Source organism: Lissotriton helveticus, chromosome 8 (genome assembly GCF_964261635.1).
Source record: "Lissotriton helveticus chromosome 8, aLisHel1.1, whole genome shotgun sequence".
In the NCBI taxonomy this organism is placed as follows: Eukaryota; Metazoa; Chordata; class Amphibia; order Caudata; family Salamandridae; genus Lissotriton; species Lissotriton helveticus.
The window spans coordinates 1089516863-1089538797 of NC_136069.1; positions in this window are offsets into that span (position 1 = coordinate 1089516863).

A 21935-nucleotide genomic window follows, 5' to 3' on the forward strand; every position below is an offset into this window, starting at 1 on the left:
TATTGACACTTTGATAAAAGAAGTTGGAAACCTCCTGGAAGGTGCTAATTACAGCAATGCTCAATCAGACTGACCGAGTCAAACATTAAGGAAAGTGGCATCGATCTATCTTAATAAACAGAAGCCGAACGTAGCACAGTTATCACAGGTCTTTTCCACCTCAATTTCGGTTTTGGTTAAGGTTACATCTGAGGCTGGTAGAGACAATGGTGACTTAATATCCACCTTACACCACTCTGCACCAGGAGATACTGTTTCTGTGCCTGTCCCTCTTTCGCCCACAATAATTTGTGTGAATAGATATGCGCCCTTAGCGAATGGTAATCAGGCCATGAGTTTATCAGAAGATCCATGAAAGGCAACTGAGGTTGTTTTATCTTCTCCTTTTTACAAAACCCCTGCAGCCACATCTGCTTTGGTTAACAAAGAAGGGTAGTCTTTGGGCCCACCTGAGTTAACTAGTTGCTGATCACTGAAATTGGAGACTTGAAGCTCTAATTAAGCCATCCTATGCAGCCAAAGCATTATGTTGATAGTTGTGTGTATTGTACATTAATTGCCCCCCAAAAATATGAGAAAAAAATAACAGCACATCAAAAAGAGGTCTACCTCCTTCCACTTTATCTCTCATACGTTCCTCCCGAAAAGATTTACCTTACAAGGGGCCTTCGCATTAGACTTCCAGTAGACCGGCATGTCCTCTACCTACTAGGCAGTATGGGTGGGTTAGCAGGGCCCAGTATGGCACTAGCCAACCAGGGAGCAAGCTGGGAGTTCTCGCAGCCTCCATATATTCCAGCCAGTAGATAAACTGTCTCTTTTGTAAATGATAAAGGTCCATTCATGACCCAGAAAAGCCTTTGAAGATGAACAGTCTCTCCTAAACAAATGTACACACCATATACAATCTGTTTTTAATTGTCACTCTATTGTTTGCTCAGATATTCTTCAGGCCTCACGCTTTCCTGATTTATCTCAGCCTATAGGAACGTTTGATTACATTAGGATAATCCTGAAGTTGAAATCCTTTGTAGATGGTATACTGAATTTAGGCCTGCTTAGGGTTCCTAACGCCAGCTCACAGACACAATTCTATTGAACCCTCCTCTACCTCTAGACCATACATCTAACCAGGAGTTGACACTCCTGCCTACTAGTGTTCAGGTAGCTGAGGTACACTTGCTACCTTGTCAAAAGTTGGAGTCCCTAGGTACTTCTAGGGTTGATTGACTGGATATTTTGATACAGTCTCCCCAAGATATCAAAGTAAGGCCCAAATCAAAAAAGAGAGAATGGGACAGAATATTGATCTAGCATATTTGGCCTTAAATATTATGGCCACTTCCTTGATCAGTATTAGTACCTTTATGAGCATTTTGGTAAAGAATCTAGGGGGGATTGAGTCTAAACTCAGTGACCCAAGCTGGGGTTAGTTTATTGATGAGTTTGACTTGTGCCTCTTCCAGGAAAACAGGTTGTGAGAGCCACATTATAGACCTTGTTTTATTACATATTAAGTACCCACTAACCCACATGTAGGGGTTGGCAGCCTCCTTATTTGTGCTTATTTGGCCTTAGATGTAAAAATAATATCTCTGCTATTTATTTGGCATGAACTTGTGGGTATATCTCGATCTAAGGCCGGGTCTCGAACTTGCCATATTTACAATGTTTATAAATGGGTGTCAGGAGGAGGAGGATAGACCCTGACAATTCAAGACCTGAGCCCTCAAAGGGCTTCTTTTGATTCACATAATTGCTTGATAATTGGTGGTGATTTTAATAGGGCACATGAGCCGATTGATCTAGGGTGCCAGCGAGGAGGATGAGGTCTGGAGAATTCCTATGCTCAACATAAAACCAGTAAGATGTTGGACAAGAGCTGCTTATCAGATTATTAGCAGGTAAATATGCCTTCAAGTGATTTTCTTACTTACACACAATTTGACATTCAATATACAAAAAATAGTCGCAAGCTCTGTCTAGTAGCTCACATTAAATTATTTAAAAAATAAATTAACTCATTTCAGTTAGAGCAAATCTACTGCAAATGGGTGTAATGTTTCAGGACGTGAATTTATAATGGAAAAAACTTTTCAAAGGGTACAGAAAACTGATAAATATGTTAATATAAAACAACACATTGCAACTGAGGATTTCAAATGCTTTGCTGTTACAAACACCTCATTGTCACTAATGTGGACACCTATTTCAAACAATATATATAACAAGAAAATGTAACTGATCAAACAGAACACAAATCCTTAGGAAGAACAATTCACAAAGAAAATAGGTGTAGTTGTCGATGTTTCTGTCTATATAGTGAAGACGTTAGTTAGACCCTCTTCAGGACGGTGGATTCGAATGTTGAATGACCCATAGCGAGTTACATGAGTGATTTCAATTTGTAGTTAAATCCATTAAAATGTATCTGTCCGACAGCGGAGAGAAAGCTACTGAATATCTACCACTTTTTCAAAAGAGGTCCATGCAGACTGATTCTGTTATTTATGACCCTCCCAGAACAGTCCTCGCGGACCAGATTATCCATCGACGTACCGCTATCTCAGCAGTGCTCATACATTTTCTAGACTAACGCTAGATTTAGGATAATCTGGTCTGCGAGGACTGTTCCGGGAAGTCTCTTTTGAAACATTGGTGGCAGCATATTTTAAGGATTTATCCAATTGTATTTTTGTAGGGACTAGCAGTCCTGACAGCTGGAAGGTAGCTGAAATGATCCCTATGCATAAGTAAAGAGCAAGGGATTCCCTACTAAGTCACAGGCCGATTAGCCTTTTAGAGGGTGCCTAAAAAGTATTTGCAAGGCAAATCTTGTGGAGCTTGGAGGCCTGGATAGAAGATCATCAGGCCTTACCCCATTACAGGTGGGCTTTCGCAAAGGGGTGAGTACAATTGAGCACGTCTCCTGGTTTCTATTGATATATTGGAAGACAGTCCTTCTGCAAAAGCACATCTTTACCTGATCTTTGCAGACCATAAGTATGCATTTGACCTTGTCCACTTAAAAAATTATGGGAGGTTCTTAGGAATAATGGGATCTCCATCACCTTATGAGGGTTTTGGTTCACCTACATGTTAACACATATGTTCAAGTCAGATGGGGAAGAATTGGAGAACTTACAGAATGAATATCCATCCCAAATAGAGTGTGCCAGGGATGTGTCCTTGCCCCTACCAGATTTTCTTTGTATTTAAATGATATGTCAATTTATCTTTAAAATTATTTAAATGATGCACCCTGTCTGGTTAGTTGTAGGATTCCCTTTTTGATTTTCGCGGATGATACCCCTTTGATATGAAAAACCCTGAATGGCCTTTAATGTCTAGAGGATAAGTTTGCTGATCTTTGCAGCGAGCAAGGGTTGGTGATTAATCACACAAAGACCAATTCATGGTCATCAGCCTGCATAAGTCTTTTAGGGGCACAGTAAACTTGGAAGACAGCCCACTAGAGAGGGTTAACAAGTTCACCTACTTGGGGATTAATTTCACCAAATCTATGTCATCTGTGTCTCAGGTGGAGAGAAGTGGTCTGAATCTTACCCAGCATGCAGCAGCTGTACTAAAAGTGTACCCGGCCTCTAGAGCTAAGCAGATATATCCTGCCCTGAAGTTGTATATAGCCAAGTTTGAGGATAGTGCACTGTATGGGGAAGAAGTATGAGGTAATGCTAATTTGGCCCCACTGGGGGTGGCTGAGAATACTTTTTAAAAAGCTTTTAATAATCTCCCAAAAAATACCCTATTCAAGACTTGATTTTTCACAAAGCCCAACTCATACCTGGGAGTGCGTCTGGACCAAGCACTGTTACTGTAAGATCACGTCAACCAAGTCACTGGAACTTGCTTCCGGGTAATTGGGCTGCTTCGACGTATCTTTCCCTTCCTGCCTGACATCCACAGGAAGACGTTGGTACAGACATTAGTCATCAACAGGATGGACTACTGCAACGGACTTCTCATTTCAGCCAATCAGGAACAAATGGATAAACTGCAGGTGATACAAAATACTGCAGCAAGACTCATCGTGAACGCCCAACCACGCACCCCATCACATCCCCTTCTTTCTCATCTCCACTGGCTTCCAGTGAGACAACGTGTCAATTTTAAAACATGTTGTATAATGCACAAGTGCATTTATGGATCAGGACCTAAATATCTAAAAGATATATTTGTACTGTACACACCCGGCCGCGTCTTGCGTTCCAGTAATTCCCAGATGCTTCAGGTGCCAAAAGTGAAGAGAGCCAGACAAGGAGGTCGAGCTCTCTCTCTCAAAGGCCCAGTTCTGTGGAATTCCCTACCTGCACAGTTGAGACATACCACCAATCTTCTTTCCTTTCGAAAGAAATTAAAAACATATTTTTTTACTCAGGCCTAGTAATTCCTCTTCCATACTGCAGTATTGTCCTTGTCTGTCAACACAACACCACAACGGAAGCAAAAGCGCGGAGATACCCCTTCGGGGCTGATTCAGGCGCTCTATAAATACGTAAATAAATAAATAAATAAATACCACTTTTGTTTGGATTAAAAATTCCTTAGCCCTAGAGGATTATTACCACTCCTTCCAAGGTGTAGTCACCATGGATAGGGCTGGTAATATCAAATGGCTTGCTGATGTAAAAACATGCTATTTAAGATTGGATTTGTTGCATTTTGGGTTACCTGTTCTACTGCAAATATCTTTCAAAGGCCATGAGGGTGACCTCATTTCTTAGTGATCGCACCCAAGCTGTCCATCTGGCAGACTTTTCTTCAGCGGCCCAAAAAGTACAATGTGGTGTCCCTCAGGGCTCATCTCTTTCTCCTCTTCTTTTTAATTTATACATTTTCCCACTGATCTTTGCTTTACAGCAGATGGAGGTCACAGTATTCAATTATGCTGATGACCTCCAACTTATTTTCACTCTGTCTAATTCCTCTCATTCCATTCACAGCTTCCAGTCAGTGATGGTCTTTATCAGGGATTGGATGAGTTCGAACCACCTGAAACTCAACCCTGATAAGACCGAACTTGTCCTGACTGGAGGCAAACTCTATCCTTGGTCTTCTGCTTTTTGGCCCCCCTCACTTGGTCCCCCTCCTTCTCCTTCTTCTTCTGTTAAAACCTTGGGGATCACGCTTAATCAACACCTTACCCTTCATTCACATGTCAGCATGGTGGTCTCCTCTTGTTTTTTTATGTTGCGGACTATTCGCAAGATATCGCGTTTTTTCTCTACCTCTGCCCTCAAGCTCATAGTCATGGCGATGGTTCTTTCTCGCCTTGACTATGGCAATGTACTGTACAATGGTATCCCCAGCTATGCCCTCCGCCGGATTCAGCTGGTACAGAACCAAGCTGCTCGCTTGGTTCTTAGTCTACCCAGATTTGAGCACATTACCCCGTCCCTTGGCTCCCTGCATTGGCTTCCGATAAAGGAAAGAGCCCTGTTCAAACTCGGATGCCTGACTTTTCAGGCCCGCGCTGGGACGGCCCCTGCATTTATCAAAGCCAGTATCCATCATTACATTCCGGGCCGACAGCTGCGTTCTTCTTCCCTTTCTCTTTTAGCTGTACCTCGTTACAAGAAATGTAGGACAGGAGGCTGTGAGTTTTCTGTCCTAGCCCCGTCCTTTTGGAACTCCTTGCCCCTCCCCATTCGCACCTCTGTATATTACATGGAGTTCCGCAGGAGACTGAAAACCCATTTGTTTACACAGGCCTTCCCATCCTAACTAAATTGGTCCCCCCATGTTAAAGCTGTTAAAGTTGTTAAAGTTGTTTTGTCCCCGCAGCGCCATGAAACCGCTAGGTAAACGTGCGCTATATAAATATTTTAAAATTCAAATTCAAATTCAAATTCCATGCCTAGGAAAGCATTTTGGGAGTATATGTGGGCTGAAGAAATTAGGCATGTTCCTACCAGGTCTCTTGCTGATAAGTATTTAGATTTTCAAATCTATATATCTTTATGAATTGTCAAACTAAATCTTTTTAACTGTGTGTATTATTTGTTAGCATTTTATTGTGTTTTTAATCCTGTGAAGATGCTGTTCTAGGATAAATAAATTGCGTCTTATTATTTTTAATTTAGTAGTGACTTATTTTTCGTTTGCATTTTGTGGCTTAAGTTTGGCAGGAGCTGACACAGTGATTGAATGGTGTGAATCAAGTGAATGACTAGTATGTTAAAATAAGACTGTATGGGTATTCTGGTTCCCAAGGGATTTCTTGCTTTTTCACTGTACTAGTGCCCTAATCCCTTTTGGTTTAGAAGGGGCCCCTCTTTTCTATCTCACCTCATGAACTAAAGAGAACCCTAAACCTCTCATTACCTACTCTATCGGGCTATACAACTCGGGACGCGTCATTAGTCAATTCAATTCTTTATTCGGTTATTAAAACACAATAACCATAAAAGTTCAGATAAAATCACAGTTAATAAACATAACAAATTTATCCAGTGCACCAAAGTCAGTTCGTCATAATTCAGGATACAATAGACTTCCGCGATTTAAAAACTTTTTTTAAAAACGAATAAATTGATACAATGGTTAAAATATTGTCAAGTTTCTGTAAAGCTAAAAAGGCAGGGCGACATCGATTTATTTCCATGGTCTTCAATAAAGGTACAACCCTCCTTCGTCTGGGAATTGTGTAAAATTTACAGAAGAAAAGGATATGTATATCTGATTGTTCTGACAAATCATCACAAGGACACTTAATCAAAATTTTCGACCAGTCATTCCTAGGGGGAAGCTAAGTGACCTAAAAAACAAACTAAATCTAAAACGAGTTAATAAAAACCTATCGTAGTCACTCATTTGTAATGTAACATATGGCTGCAATTTTCTGGAAATCACAATTTGCTCATGGGCAACCACCGTAATTTTCATCATTTCTGTGGTGGTTCTGCACTCATGCAGGTAGGTCATACACATTTCCTTCAGAACTTTCCTGGAAATATTACACAGAGAGGATGGTTCATTATAATAATTTGACAGGCCCAAATCCATCAAGAATTTCTTCACGTAACACAGCCATCGAATTTTTCCACTCTTTTCTAGCCCAACTACGTTATTCATAATGGAATGGTTTACCCCACATTCATCAGTCGTCCAGATTCTGTGCCATAGCTTACCAGGGCTGTTTTTATAATATCTTCCAGATATGGTTCCCCAAGTTCTGCATGGCAGACATATGTGGAAACACTTTTTGGGACGGCTAGAAGGTATTTCATGAAAAGGTTTTCCACCACCTGTAATGATTTTACATTTGCATGTCCCCACAAGCCTGCGCCAATGTCACGATTGCTACACAAGTAGCTTTATACACTATTAACATCTCCTCAATAGGTTTCCTGACGATTTTTTGACTAAAATGTTTTAGGGCCATTATTGATTTGCAGTACAATAACTTTCTAGTCTTAATTGTGGTGCTCCATAGACCCGTGTGATCGAACAAAACTCCCAAGTAAGAAAAAGTTGAAGTAAAATCAACTGGGGAAGAACCAATAAAAACTACCTTTCTCTTTTTATGTGCACCCACACCACATGTCATGGTGAAGGTCTTTGAACAGTTTATCCTTAGATCCAAGCCTGTCATAAAATCTGCAAAGGAAGTAACTAAGCTTTGCATGGCCAGCGGAGTTCTGGCCATCAAGAGTGCGTCATCGGCATGCAACAATGCTGGGACAGATCTTTCACCCACCATCGGCATATCCCTACACTCCCTCAGTAATGTAATCTCCACTTCATTAATATAGAGTGTGAAGAGAAAGGGAGCCAAGACGCAGCCTTGTTGTACTCCCCTAGCGATGCCAAAGGATTCTGTACATTCGCCATTTTTTCCATGTCTGACTCTAGCGGATGCACCTGAATAAAGTTCCCAAAGGAAATTAATATTTGATGTGTCTACCCCCAGTTTTTCCATAACCAGCCAAAGCTTACTATGTGAAACACAGTCAAATGCAGAAGTTAAATCTATAAAAGTTAAAAACATTCGACCCTCCTTGGCTTTTGTTTATTTTCCTGTTAAAATATGCAAGTTCAGCACTGGTCAATTGTACTAAGCCCTTTCCTAAAACCATATTGTAAATCGCTGATTATCATATTTGAATCAGCCCATGTTTGAAGCCTATTTAAAATCACCCGCCCAAAAACTTTGACCCCTTCGCTGAGGCGGCTATTCCGCCGCAGCGCTAAGGGGGCGGGCGGCGGCGCGGCGGTCCCGTGCTCGTGACGGAACCGCTCCGTCACGGCACGCGGGTGAGCTGTGCTTGTGACGGAACGGTTCCGTCACGGCCCCGCCCGCTCAATAGAACGCGCCGCGCAGGCGCAAAATCAGCGCCGCGCAGGAGCGGCGAGCGGGCCGTGACGGAACCGTTCCATCACCAGCACAGCCCACCCGAGGCTCGTGACGGAACGGTTCCGTCACTAACCCTGGGCGAAGCACTACGCTACGCTCACGTAGTTCGCGAAGTTTGCGCAACTTTGCACTACGCGAGCTACACGTAGCACAATGCGAACACGCGTAGCGCAGCGTAGCGTAGTGCAGCAGTAATTTTTTGCTTGTTTGCAGTCCTCAACGTCATGTTCGCGACCGTGAGCAAGCAAAATGACATCCTGGAGAGACTCTCAATGCGGGGAGGTCAGGTTTCTCATTGCGAGTGGTCGTGCATGCTCGCGACCGCTCGTGATGAGAAACTACCAGTTCGCGTTGAGAAAGCTGCCGCTCGCGTAAAAATCTACTCGAGCAGCAGAAAACTACAGCTCGCACTATGCAAGATGCCGTTTTCAATGATTGCACAGTGCCGGATGCTTGTTCGCACTGTGCAATCATTGAAAATGCATCTTGCACAGTGCGAACATGCTACTACGTGAAGTTCGCGTAGTGCTACGTGAAGTTCGCGTAGTGCGAAGTGCCCTTCGCGTAGCTTCGCGTAGCGCTACTACGTGAACTACGCCCAGGGTTATCCGTCACGAGCATGGGAGGGGTTAATGGTGGAGTCCAGAAGCGATATTGGGCGATAGCATTGACAACTAGCTCTGTCCCCCTTTTTAAATATGGGAACTATTAACGATTCACACCAGGAAGATAGAAGACTATTTCGAAACGTAGCATTAAAAAGTCGGGTAAGGATCGGGGCCCAGAGATCTACGTTATTTTTATATAGATCCACCGGGACTCCATCAGGGCCGGGTGCCTTGCCCCCCAAGCTTGCGTTAATACTAGCATTCACCTCTGCTACAGAGATATCAGGGACCAAATTATTCTTTAGATGGCAGTAGTCTCCAAATATATTTTCCTGTATTAAGCGAACTTCCTCTTGTCTCTCAGCAGAGTATAGTTCCAAAAAGTGCTTCACCCACTCTTTTTCAGTTATGGCTACTTCTATTCTAGCTGAAGCATTATAATTGAAAAAAGGGGCATTAACAGCCGTTCAAAAGGCTGCAGTGTCTCGGCTTAAAGATGCTTCGCACAAAGTATCCCATGCTTCTTTTTTTAAAATATCTTTTCTCTTTTTTGGGTCTGCTTATAGACATTTCTACAGTCCTTAATTAGGATACTATCTTTAACTGGGGCATTTAAAGCATGTTTAAGGTTTGAATAGGCCTTGGTACATGTCTGAACTAAAGCGAACCCTAAATCTCTCAATACCTACTCTATCGGGCTATACCACCCACTAGGTACGCGTCATTAGTCAATCTGTGGCTCTTGGATGCTGCAGCTGGTACTGACCCCAAACATATCTCCACTTCCAGGAAGCAGAGAAGCAGGATGCAGATACCTACCCTCTCAGCACCTTGGTTCTCTGCTGAATTAGGTGAAGAAAGAAAGTTATGTAAAAAAACTTGAAAGAGCCTGGAGGAGAGACTACCAGGACACAGATACAACTAACTGCAAAAGGGCCCTAAGAAATTGTCACAATAACATAACAAGCATTTGCAATGCAATAGGTCTCGCATTAGGAAAGTTTGAGCCATTGGTATTGTGAATTACATTTTTTTAATTTATGTGTTGGTTGTGAAAATAGCTATAGTAATAGCTAAAGTAATAGCTTTGTCATTTACAATGCCAATAGTTTTAACTTTCACAAATGTGACACCTATAGCATTTGTAATGCAATATGTGTTGTATTTTCACGAAAATCCAAGAACAGAAGTGAAATATGAACATTTTTTTGTGACATTTATAAGACAGACGTCATTGTTGTTTGAGTACTTTACGCTGGTGTTTGGATTCCTGTAAATCCCCAGTGTTGCAGGGTGCTTAAGAATTTTGTGATCACAGTGGTACTGTATTCCGGGCTGGGGGGAGGGGAGGAGAGAGAGAGAGAGGGAAGGGAGGGGAGGAGAGAGAGAGAGAGAGAGAGAGACCCAGGGGAGGAGAGAGAGAGAGGGGAGGAGAGAGAGAGAGAGAGAGACAGGGGAGAAGAGAGAGAGAGAGAGAGAGAGAGAAAAGGTGGGGAAGAGAGAGAGAGAGAGAGAGAGGGGAGGAGGGAGAGAGAGAGAGAGAGAGAGAGAGAGAGCTTGGGCTATAGTATGCGGCAGCGTTGGGTATAAAAAATAAAAATAAAAAAAAGAGGCCAAATTATGTGGTAACAAATGTATAAAAATCACAAAGTTGTATAAAACAATTATCAGTTATTGTATGGAAAGGCGAGGTGGGATGGCGCGACTTGAAAGCAGTAAACCTATTAGAAACCAATGAAGAAGAGGTTAATTGGGGCTAGACGGGCCCACGGTGCTACCAGGGACGTACCAATATGCTGGCTTTACTGTAAAGGTCCTTGGTAGGTCTGCGCGGGCCATTCACAATGTTGAAAACCTGCTGCACACACTTGTAGAAAAGGACTGCGAACGCTTCAACACACACCATTCAGCAAGTGAAATGTGACGAGGGGGAGGAAACGATACGAACTGACTCACCTGAGCTAGTTCAGTCAGACCAATTATAGTTAATTATGCGGTCAAAGCGCCAGACAGGCGAGCGGCGTAACTTGAGCGTCAGATGAAATCCTATTAGTCTGTCCCGCTTTTAATTCTAAGCTTTGTGCCATTTAATTGGGTAATAATACATGAAGTGCAATCTTCAAATTACAGGAGCGTGAAGGGAAGTGCTACATAGGCAGCATTTTATTTTAATGTCAAAATGTCACCTATCCGTAAACATTAAGTGGAACAGCAGCTGTCTAAGAACGACTTTATTCTGTGACAGACAGCTGTGCCCACAAATGAACAGTGAGGCATTAACCGCCCTATTTCAAGTCAGTCGAATATAGGTGCAGGAATGAAGGTGTCTCTTTTCAGTCGTCATCTGCATGACGTCACGAGCTGTCAACAAAACCAAGCGCTGCTGAGTCTCGGAGCAGAGACAGAGGGTCCGAAGCGCTAGAAGCGGGCCCGAGGCGCTAGAAGCGCATCCGAAACCAGACATCCAGGAACACAAACCAACCGGCAGCATCGAAAGAGAAGCTGAACCCTCGTCAGAGGTTACAGCTGCCAGTCAACACTGCAGGGCACGGGAGCTCTCCAGAGACACCGGGAACTTCCTGAGACAAGCATTGTGCACCCCGAGGTGTGTACATTTCCATGCATAACCTGTTCTTCAAAAGGGACCTCAAAGTTCTCCTCCTCCAGAGACACCTCCAAAAGTAATTCACGTCCTCTTGCTATTGTGAGGAAGACTTCCCACTACTGATAATTTCTACTTTCCATGACCATGGAAGTGCCTTCCCAGTGTATGCCTGTGATTGGAGGGTCTGCCTTTTTGCAGTATTTTCCATGTACTGGTGTTCGGTGCCCTTTTGTAACATGCACACACCACTCTGCCCTTGCAACACACGGCTGCTACCTCTCACATGTCTTTACCTTTGATACTTGCACAAGTGCCACCTTGCCCATGTAACGCTTGTTCCTGAGCCTGAGTGTCTAGCACTTATTGCAGGACTATACCTCTAATCATACTCTGTTTTCTCTTATAACTGCACACTTGTCACTTTCATTTCCTCTTGTGCACTTTTGACTACCTCATGTACTTTGGTTGCTCACAATTGTCACTATTACCTTATGTAAGTAACGTATGTTTTTGCAACCTGTTCTTTTGTAATGTTTCTCATTATGTTTCATTTCTGTTCCTGTTGTGAAGCCTCCGACGCCTTCGGGTAAAGTCCGCGCTATATAAAAATGCATAAATACATGAATAAATAAATACCGCCTTCGGGTAAAGTCCGCGCTATATAAAAATGCATAAATATATGAATAAATAAATACCGCCTTCGGGTAAAGTCCGCGCTATATAAAAATGCATAAATACATGAATAAATAAATACCGCCTTCGGGTAAAGTCCGCGCTATATAAAAATGCATAAATAACTAAATAAATAAATACCGCAAATCCAACATCCTCGTCACTCTGCCGGCCTGCGACCAGGAAGTCAGGCAGGCCGGCGCGACAACCGGAAACAGGAAGTAGGAGGGCGGGAGCCTACCCCGCCTCCCACGGAAGAGCCGCGATTGGAGCCGTGTTGGGAGCACCGGAGCAGGCAGGAGCCTACCCTGCGCCCCGGTGCCGAAGGAGGGAAGAAGAGTCCTGCTGCCGGGCCTTGCAGTGAGGAGAGGAAGCCGGTGAGTGCGTTGCTGAGCTGCGGGCGGGCGGGGGGGGCGAAGGGGCGGGGAAGCATGTGTGTGCGCGCGCATGTGTGTGCGCGCGCGCGCGTGCGGGGGGGGCGGCCTGTGTATGTGTGTGTGTGCGTGCGTGTGTGTGTGTATGTGTCTTGGAGTGCGTGTGTGTGACTGTGGGGGAGGGGGTGTGTGTGTGTGAGCGAGTGTCTGTCTGCGATGTGTACGGCGCGGGACGCGACGTGCGCGTTCGCGCACACGAATCCAGCTAGAAAAGCTCGCACACCCTCTGGTCCGTCCTTCCCCCCAGAGTGATCGCTATTGGTCTCCAGCTGGACTAATGCATCCTTACGGATGCATTGCCAGCGAGACCCTAAAAGCCTGTTCTAGTCTGTACTATAATAATTGTACTTTATTTGATTTGTAAAAATCATAAAAGGGTGGGTCTTACCACCATGCAAACAGCATGTACATCACGAAGTCGACATAAAAACAGCTTTAAAATCACCTGAAAAATAATAAGTTAAAATAGCATAATCTTAGCTAACTTACACAAATATACAATTGCAGTGTAAAATTATAAGGGTATAGCTGAGGGAGGGTATGGCTGTCTCATTGGAACTTAGAAGCAGCAGATGATTGTTCTGGGAAAAGGTGCAAATGCTTTAGGGAATAAATGTAGTTTGGTGAGAGATACACATTTTGACTCAGAATGGAGAACGCAACCTGAAAACGTAAGAGTAAAGGAGTATCCGTTAGGAGGGAAGGTGGGGGTCCAGGGTCAGCCGTGATGAGACCAGTTGGCCAGGGTCATCTTTAATGACTGCCTTGTTTTCTAGCTCTTCAGCAGCATCAGCCAAGAATTTTATGGTTTTGCAAGCTAGTTGTATCCGAGATCCGCTGAGGCATTCTATCACAGCCGCCCTGCAAGTTCTCACCTGAGGTTCTCTTAAAAGTGGTAGCAAAAGCGTTTTCCTTGATTTTTGCAGTACCGGGCATATGCATATTAGATGCAATAAAGACTCTACGGCCTTGCCGCAGAGACGACAGGCAGAAGTTGGCCAGGACCGTTGCCATTTGGGGGTGAGGTCTTTACTCGAAAAATATCCCAGTCTCAGAAGGCTTAATTTCCTCTTATAATAGTCCCTAAAACAGTCTTGCAAGTATGGTTGAGGTTTCAGATGTTTGTAGGTTGGCAACACAATCCAGGCATGGCTTTTACCAGCCGCTGCGGCTTTGTCCATTAGCAGCGATACTTGTTTGATAGCTTTATTGGCAAGCTGTTTAAAAGCATTGTATGACATAGGTGAAAGCCAGGCTTCTACCAGCTTTAATGAATCAAGCGCTTGCCTAAGGGATTTGTATATTGAGTTAGGGGACCCGGCCTGTTTTTCGACCTCTAGCCAGCAGAGGTGGGCAAGTGTGTTGTCTTCAGCATCCCTCATGCGCCAGTGGAATTTGGCCAGAGCACCTTGTCTTGCCGGAGTCTGATTAGTTAGTCCATATTCCAACCGTATTTGGGCTTGTGAGATGTGTCTCGGGATTGAAAAGAGGTTTTTAAACAGTCTAGATTGGGCGAGATTTAGCACTGTGGAGTCCCTGATTGCCATCATTTCCGAGCCATATGTGAGCGATGGCAAGAATTTGGCAGCTACGATCTTTAGCATATGGCCAGTTGAACTACCACTTAGGTGTTTTTGTATGTTTTTTAAGGCAAATTGAAGCTGTTTAGCTTTTGATTTCCCCAGTTCTAAGTGGTGATTGTACTTTAATTGATGGTCGAGTGAAATGCCCAAATATTTATATTTGTCCACCTGTGTTAATGTAGAAGAATTTATCCTCCATACAAATTTTGTTTTTTTCTTTCGAGAGCTGGAGAAACATAGGATATTTGTTTTTTGAGGTTTATAGTTAATTGTGCTTTGGTGATGTATAACGTGAGTTTGGAAATCAAATGTTGTAGGCCGATTGGGGTTTTTGAGAGGAGTACAATGTCATCTGCGTATTGTAGACTGGCTATGGATGTTTGGCCCAGTTTTGGTGGATCCCCCTGGATTGTACGTAGATTGCTTTCTAGGTCTGCGGTGTAGATATTAAAGAGGCTGGGGGCCAGCACGCAGCCTTGTTTTAGGCCGTTCAAAGTTGTGATTTTCTTAGTTAGGCATCAGCCATCTCCTTTTTTTATTTGAACCCAGGTGTGCGAGTATAGCGCTATAATTGCTCCCAGTAGCTTTGGCGGCATGCCCCAGGCTTTCATTTTGGCCCAGGGTTTGGATCTAGGCACTTTATCGAAAGCCGCTGTCAGGTCTAAGAAACAAGTGTAAAGTGTAGTGGAATTGTCGATTGCCTTTTTAGCCAGGAGGGTTAGCGCTGATAAGTTTGTGAGAGTGCCCGTTCCAGCCCTAAAACCTGTTTGTGTCGGAGGGATTAGCCCTTTGCTACTGACCCAAGATTCCAGTTCTACCAAAAGATTTGATGCGTAGATCTTGGCCTCTACGTCTATTAAGGCTATTAGTCTATAATTGTTTGGGTCTGAGCGGGGCCCTGATTTGTATATCGGATGTAAAATACTGCCCCTCCAGGAGTCAGGAATGTTCCCGGTGCTTAGGCTGTGACAAAACAAGGGAGACAATTGGCTAGCCCAAAACTTTGGATCTTGCCTAAATAAAGCATTGGGGAGGCCGTTTGGACCAGAAGCTCCGTCTGCTCTCAAATTTTTTATGATATTCAGTACCTGCGTCGTTGTGATTTGGTCGATTGCTCCTGTATGCTCCAGTGTCAGTGGTTTGCAGGTGGTTTTGGATTCGGGGGACTTTGATTCTGCCATTAAACTCGTGCTTTGGGTTAAAATGAACTCAGATGGTAGTGCCACTGTGATATCGGTGGATGTGTCGTGAATGAAGTTATATAGTGAATCGATGTGGCTGAACCAGAGCTGATCGGTCATGTCTGAGTTAAACTGACGATGTTTGCCGTTGTGCATGAGATTTATTTTTGCCCAAAAGTCTTTGGAATTCCGCTGTTTGCTTGCATGGAGTATAATGCACTGAAGTTTTTCCATGTGCTGTCGCTTGGCCATTTTAATCTCTCGTTTTAGCTCTTTTTTTAAGGATTCAATTTTTTTCAGGGTTTGTTGTGGTAGTTGAAGATCCTTTTTACGTTGAGCCCTGAGATAAGCGTTTAGTTGCCTTTTTAATAGGCGTAGTTTTGGAGTGTACCATTTCCCTCCTCCGTTTCCTATTGTTTTTTTTCCTCTGCGTTTACTTTGGTATTTCTTGTTTATATCCGCCACGAAGGATTCCCAGGTCTTTACTATGTCTTTTGACGTGGCAGGTGGTGACAACAATGAGTGGCATGTCTCCATTAAGTTGGAAATGTTCTCTACATTCCAATTTAGCCTTTGCAGATTAAAAAAATGGGTGTTCAAAGATAAAGGCTGCGCATGCTCGGACTTAGTTGGCAGAATTGTTAATGCAAAGGTCTGTGGGAAGTGATCGCTTTCTCCCCGTGACTGAATATGGAAATCTTCAATATGAGGGAATAGGTCGGGGTCAACCAAAGTATAGTCTATTGTTGAACCTGAGGTCTTGCTAACCCTCGTTAGGGCTGCTGAATTGTCCAAGTGGCCCCTTCCATTTAGTGTATATAAGTGGAGGGCCTCCAGTTCGGTGGCGCATTGCCTCCCCATTGCGCTTTTCCTACTTTGGTTGCCCTGTCGTGGATCAATGTGAGTAGGGAGAGTTCCCTCGTCGCCCTGCAATAAATTCAGGTTGAAATCTCCGGTTATAAGCATGTTATCGCTCGGGTAGGTGGTTTTCAGTGTGTTAATTACTGTGATTAGTTGTTTCATCCTTTTCCCTTAGTGTTTTCCACCGGGATGCATGTATGAGTTTACGATCAATAAACCCATGATGGGCGAAATTTCAATTTTGATGCATTGCATCCATGTGGAGTCTAGTTCAATGCAGCTGGATGACCAAGAGAAGTCAGTAGATATGTAAATTGATAGGCCACCCTGGGCCCTGCCAAGACGTGCCTCCTTATGTGCTGATGTGAAAAATTCTTTGTATCCCACCAGCGGTGTGTTTTTGTCAACCACATTTCCTGAAACAAAAGTAGTTTGTACTGAGTGATGAATTCTATGAAATCATCTTCCTCCAGCTTTGTGATTAGTCCGTTGACGTTCCACGAACAGATCTTGCAGTCCTGCTCTTTACCTTTTATTCGTCTATCATTGGTTCATTCTAGGTTCCTTTGGGTTAGTGCCAGGGAGGCTTGTTGATGCCTTTCGGGTATGGCTGCGTCCTGGTGGGCAAAAGTAATTGTAATTAGCCTGAGTGGGTGAACTTCATCTTCGATAAAGCTTCTTTGATCTGGACCTTTGGCGTTTTTTTAAAGAATTCGTTTGGGGCTTTCTTTCTGCAACGGGCTGGGGTATCGAGCAGGCTCCACCTTTTTTTAGCTCTATGCCCCATAGAGCAAAGTCCTCCCTATGTGTCAGGATTAGTTCGGTGACAGTATGTTTGGTCCACGTTGTTATCGTGGATTCAGGGGCTAGTTTGAGAGGGTTTGGTTTAAACTCGATTAATACCAAGTCGCTTGATTTTATATGTCGGAGACCAGGTAGTATTTCTAGCAGTTTTAAAATGGACCCTCTGTTTAGTATGTCGTGAGTTCTATTCTGTACTATAAACATAGAAGGGACAGAAATTTAACTACATATTCAACATTATTTCACACTTTATGGATGCAAAGCACACACCCCGAAGTAACACTTGCTTCAAAGGTAGGCCAGGAGTTAAATGAGATCTTCAAAAATAAAAATGCAAACAAACCTTGAAATCCCCTCAATGCTGCTTACCTCTGCTCCTCCTTCTGTACCCACTGAACCCTCCCAGCCCATTTTACTAACGTCCATTTCACCTCCTAATGATGAAGAACTAAAGAGACTCTTTTCATCATGCAAATCTGGTTCACCATTGGACCCTTGCCCCCACTTACGAGTCAAATGACAGAGATCATAGCTCCTATCTACACAAAGGTGTTTAACACCTCACTTCAAACACGCACTCTCCCCTTGATATGGAAACAAGCCACTGTCATCCTGTTACAGAAAAACAAACACAGTAAAATCTTATCTGATTTCAGACCCACTTCCCTCCTTCCAGCAGTCACATAAATTTGAACTCTATAGTAAAAAACAACTCTCAGAATTTCTGTAATCCAACCATCTTTTGCACCATCCCTAATCAGGCTTCCCCTCATGACACAGTACCAAAACTGCATTGCTGGAAGTCTTGTAGTGCCTAAAAATGTTCTCAGATCACCAACACTATGCCACACAAGTCTGTTAGATTTAAAGGCAGATTTTGATACTGCCCACCACAAATCCTCCTTCAACTCCTATTTATCTGTGGTGTTAGGGGAGTGGCCTTAGATTGGCTGACCTCATTTCTTTCAGAGTAACAACAATCGGTCTGGACAAAACCTAATTTTTCAAAAACGAAACTTAAAAAATGTGGGGTTTCCTCACTAAGCCCAACTGCTTAATGCTTACCTGTCTCTCTTAGCTACTCTGGTAGAGTTGTTTGGCATCACTATAATTTCATATCCTCTCCTATGAGGGCAACTAAGGCGCCTACACGGATTCCTTCTCAAATTGCATGAAAGCAGTCTTATGTTGGCTTAAAGTAAGCCAACTACAATGCAATCCAGGAAAAACTGAAATCTTATTGTTAGGATCTAATTCTTTACTCGGTTGGGCTGGTGCATGGCCAAAGATGGTCCCACCCCTCAGATGCTCACTTTGGCAGTGAGAAATCTGAGTGTCATCTTCAACAACGATCTTTCTTTTAAGACTCAGATCCACCCAGTAGCCAGAAAAGGTATGTAGATCCTCAAAGCTCTCCGAAAATTCCTTCCCCTTCTTCTCTGGGTGGCCCGCAAGACGGTAGTCCAAGCCACTGTTTTCTCCTGATTGGACTATGCTAACCCCTTGTACCTAGGTTTACCCATACACCTAATCCGGTGACTGCAAGTGGTTCAAACACAACAAAACACCTTTTGTTCAACCCGCGAAAAGGCGCCCTACTTCACCCTTTCTTGACACTCTGCACTGGCTCCAGGTCACCAAAATTATTTTCTTTAAAGCTCTCACCTCAGCACACTGGGCCTTGCACAATGTTGGACCCAGCTTTCTGGTTAAAAGAATCACAGAGCACCAGCCTAGCAGAAACCTATGTTTCAGCAAAGCTCACCTTATAGTAATCCCCCACTTCAAAAATGTCAGGCAGGTGAGATTTCCTTCCTAGTGTGCACTGCCAGGATCTGGGACCTCCTCCCCTTTCAGCTCAGCAAGCACATAATCTGAATATGCCTTCTGCAAAGCCCTAAAACTTTCCTATTCAGCCAATATTTCAACCTCTCTCCATCCCCCTCCCCATGTTACTTTGTTGGCAGCGCCGGAGACTCAATTTTGTGTAGCTGTTCATGCTATGTATATTTCGTCATTCATTCATCATATTGCCAAAATAAATACAAATCGCCCCAAATACATATACCTCAATACATAACAACATCAGTAAAATAAAATATTTACAATCTCTATAAACATTTATACAACAATAAAAAAATAAATGTATATGTGGATACTTTTGTGATGTATATAGATACTTTTGTGCAACTTTTGTGATACTTTTTGTGAAATTTTCCAAACTTATGGCCCGCTTCAGTCTGCTCCTATCTTGAGAGTTTCGGGGTGATTCGACAAGCGGGGGACGAGGAAAAAGGGGGTCCCAAAACGTGTTTTCTCCATGCAATTTTCCATAGGAAACTTTAGACACTGCTACAGCCCGAACTGCTGAACGGAATTACACCAAATTTGGCAAAAAGGTAGCCCTTGGTTCAGAAAGAGCCCTTTTTGTTAAATGGTGTAAATCTGTTCAGTAGTTTTTAATGGAAAAAGATATATATATATCTGGGCAGAGCCTAACCACACATCTCATCGTGAGATCTGATTGGCTGTCAGCACTTCATCCAAGAAGTGTTGGCAGCCAACGTGGGACCAATATACCTGATAACACCTCATTAAAAGGCATTGCGGTTAATAGAAGGTTTTAAGACTTTAATTACATTATAAATCATTTGTTGATGGTACCATACTCATTTTAGAAATTGTGGTGTGTTCTAAGGTGATTTTACCATGTGAAAAAGCCTTCTGCAGGGATATCATGAATCATGTTTGACAGAAAACTATTTTCTCATGCTTTTCCCACAGAGGTTTGAAAGGTGATCTATAAGCTAAATTCACATTATCTTTCTCAGTCATGTGAGAATGAAGTCTGACATTCTCAGTAAAACATGTACATCCAACAAGGGCCGAGACTGCCAGTTGATTCCTTTGTGTTCTACTGCAGCTTCCCAGAGAGTTCTAAAGAACAACTAGAGAGCTAACAGTCCTACTTATGACAAACGTATTGCACACCTGAAGCCATCTTGATTGGAATAAAGTGGTAACACTTAAAACATTTATTTTGTAAAGGAACAAAATGAGGGGGTTCATTTTGCCATAGAAATTATGATTAGTGCTGCAGAAAGAACAATTAGGGTACATTTTGACTTCTCAAATCCTCTTCTATTTCATTAAAAAATTCTTACATGCAGACTGAAACATGCACTTTGAATACCAGCAGCAGACTTCCCTTGTGAGCAGTAGCTTTACTACAGTAATCTAATGAGCAACTAGAGTGCTAACATTCAGAATTTATGGCAAATGTGGGACACATTTTTGATAGACCCAAAGTAAAAAACTGAAAGTATTTCCTACTGAGGAGACTGCAGTAAATGAGGAAATTAGGAAACTTCATAACAAGTAAGTCTCCCAAGATGGCCACCAGAGACAAAAGAGCCCAATTGTAGCACAAATATCATCCAGATGTAGCCCATGTATAGCTCAATGACATAATGTCCCAGAGTGTTATTAAGAACAGTTAGTGCGCTTACTGTCTTACTTATTACAAAAGTATGCCACACCTGAAGCCATCTTGATTGGAATAAACTGGTAACACTTAAAACATTTAATTTAATTTAAAAAGAAACACCACGAGGGGTTCATCTTGCAAGAGAAATTATGATTAGTGCTGAAGAAAGAAAAATTAGGGCACATTTTGAGTGACTACTCAAATCCTCTTCTATTTCATTAAAAAATTCTGACATGAAGACTGAAACATGCACTTTTTATACCAGCAGCAGACTTCTGTGGTGAGCAGTAGCTTTACTACAGTGATCTGATGAGTGCTAACTTCAGAAACCGGTCCTCGGAAGCTTGTTTCCGGTCCAAGAAAGGCATGGCTTGGTAGTTCGGGCTGGACTGTTCCCATGAGGCACAGGGTCAGACTGATTTGCATATAGCCATGTCTGAACTGGGGTGGCAGAGTGGGCTAAAGAACGGTGATGGATCAAACCCAGATCTTTTGACTGGGTGTGAGTGTTTGATTAGTTCAGATGCTCCGCCCATCACCACCCCCTTTTGTACCGCTTTGGCCGCCATAAGTACGGCAGGGTATGCTCAGACGTGAGTCCCTTGCTCACTTTGCCACTGGATTCAAGCATGCCGGGCTGAATACGGCTGGAATCCCAGTAAGCGGTCCTCGGAAGCTTGTTTCCGGTCCAGGGAAGGCATGGCTTGGTAGTTCGGGCTGGACTGTTGCCATGAGGCACAAGGTCAGACTAATTTGCATATAGCCATGTCTGAACTGGGGTGGCAGAGTGGGCTAAAGAACGGTGATGGATCAAACCCAGATCTTTTGACTGGGTGTGAGTGTTTGATTGGTTCAGATGCTCCGTCCATCACCACCCACTTTTGTACCGCGTTGGCCGCCATAAGTGTGGCAGGGTATGCTCAGACGTGAGTCCCTTGCTCACTTTGCCACTGGATTCAAGCAAGCCGGGCTGAAGACGCCTGGAATGCCAGAAACCGGTCCTCGGAAGCTTGTTTCCAGTCCAGGGAAGGCAAGGCTTGGTAGTTCGGGCTGGACTGTTCCCATGAGGCACAGGGTCAGACTGATTTGCATATAGCCACGTCTGAACTGGGGTAGCAGAGTGGGCTAAAGAACGGTGATGGATCAAACCCAGATCTTTTGACTGGGTGTGAGTGTTTGAATGGTTCAGATGCTCCGTCCATCACCACCCCCTTTTGTACCGCTTTGGCCGCCATAAGTGTGGCAGGGTATGCTCAGACATGAGTCCCTTGCTCACTTTGCCACTGGATTCAAGCAAGCCGGGCTGAAGGCGGCTGGAATGCC